Genomic DNA, 1,919 nt, shown 5'->3' on the forward strand with positions numbered 1-1,919 from the left:
TTTGGCTCGTCAGGGACGGGGTTGGGGGGGGCGATCTTTCGGCAACACCCGCACAAGTTTCCCTGAGTGGCAGGAACCAGCGTGGCCCTCAGGCCTCAGCCCCGCAGGCAGGCAGGCAGGCAGGCAGGCAGGCAGGCAGGCAGGCAGGCAGGCAGGCAGAGCTGGAGCGACCGTTGGTCCCGCCCCCGCCCGCGCACCCCCCCCCCGCCCCCCGCCGCTGCTTCCGCCGCCGCCGCCGCCGCCGCCGCCACTGCCGCCGCCGCCCAGGCCTCCTCCACCGATCGGTCCCAAATCGGGTCCTAAATCGACTGGACTGTCTCCTGGAAGCGGGGGCGGGGACGTCAGGAGGATCCATTCGGCAGGGCCTCGTTCAATCGCTTCATTCAAATGCAGAAAGCTCTGTGCTCAGGTCAGAGCCTTTGACTTGGCCTCCGGCTCCTCTCCGTTGAACGGCTTTTGTTTTTTGGTTTCAATTTCCCCACCCTTAGGCCACCCCGTCCCAACTGCACGGAGGGAGGCGGGAGGGAGGGGGAGAATCTCGCCTGGTCTCAGGCCAAAGGAGTCCCCTCCTTTTCCTAACCTGGGTAAACCCCACTAAACCGTTTGAGAATCATGGAAGGGCATGGAAGCAGACCTCTGACTTGATAGATTCCTCTGGGATGGGAGACTTTAAAAAAAAAAAAAATTCTTTTTCCCCTGCTTCCAGGGAGGCAGAAAGGAGGGACAGAGTGTTCCTCTTGCCTCGGGCAGTTCTTTCTTTGTTTGTTTCTTTCTTTTGTTAAATCATGCTTTTTTTTTTTTTTCCTTCCTTTTTTTTCCTTCCAGTTTTATTGAGACAGAGTTGACATACAGCAGTGTATACTTTGGGGGGCGGGCGGGGAGAGGAATTCGATTTTATGCATTTATTTTTGACCGGAGGTACTGGGGATTTAACCCAAGACCTTGTGCTTGCTTGCTAAGCACACACTCTACCACTGACCTATACCCTCCCCCTTGGCCACTTGTGAAGTCCCTTTCATTCAGCATAATCCATCGGGCACATTTTGGGGCAGCCTACTCTGGACCCCAACATTTCCCTATTCTGTAACTTCCCTGGAAGTTTTACACATTAAAAGCTGGGCTGTTGACTGTGCGTGTGCGTGTGCGTGTGCGTCCGTGCGTGCGTGCGTGCGGTCTGGGGGCAGGAGGGAGGGAATGGTTTCCTAGGGGGCCTGCGTTTCATGGACCCAGTTTCTTAGTTCTGAGAACAGGTCTGTTCAAGGAAACTGTTGCCGTTGTAGTATCTCGTCTCAGGAGGCGGTGGTGTCGATGGGCTTCTGAAGCTAGGCCTAGGGAGCAAGCAGTCAGGTATCGCCTAAGAGGCACTTGTGTGGACAACCAAAGTACAGCACAAAGGTGAATCGTCGGAGCAGATGAGAAACCAGATTCAGGGCCGGGAGTAGGGGGTCAGTCTGGTAGGAGATTTCCACACATCGGGGTCATCGAAACGGCTCGAGCAGTTTGAAATGCCTCTGATGATGTCCTGGGGTGTTCGGCTCAACTCTCTGAGCGGCTCCCCCGAAAACAGGCCCGAGGATGGTTTCCACAGGAGCTGTTGTGGCCATTTCTCTGACGTTTACCTCCCGTTGTCCAGCTTCAGTCTGCAAGGCTTCAGGAGACGGAGCGTTTTCGTACTCAATGATGCCAAGGCAAAAGGGTGAGAGAAAATGGGAAACATTCGTGGAGAGGGTCCTAGGCAGATAGTGGAGGCAACTAGAAGACCTTCAGTCTCCGGGCTGGCTTTCAGGTTGAGACAAAAACCCTAAGGAAAGCACTTGCTGCCACAGGACATAGACTAACATGGGAACCATCCAGAGAAGATCAGCACGGCCCCTGAACGTGGACGACACACGCCCATGCGTGAAGCGTTCCATAGTTTT

General features: G+C 55.3%; 1 non-coding gene across 1 annotated transcript; it reads left to right on the forward strand.

Moving 5' to 3' along the window:
* The first annotated feature begins 1,810 nt into the window (after nt 1-1,810).
* LOC140692530 (U6 spliceosomal RNA) lies at nt 1,811-1,919 on the forward strand. The gene has a single exon (XR_012068098.1). It is a non-coding gene; the product is annotated as a U6 spliceosomal RNA (small nuclear RNA).

This window comes from Vicugna pacos, unplaced genomic scaffold (assembly GCF_048564905.1).
Source record: "Vicugna pacos unplaced genomic scaffold, VicPac4 scaffold_8, whole genome shotgun sequence".
Classification (NCBI taxonomy): domain Eukaryota; kingdom Metazoa; phylum Chordata; class Mammalia; order Artiodactyla; family Camelidae; genus Vicugna; species Vicugna pacos.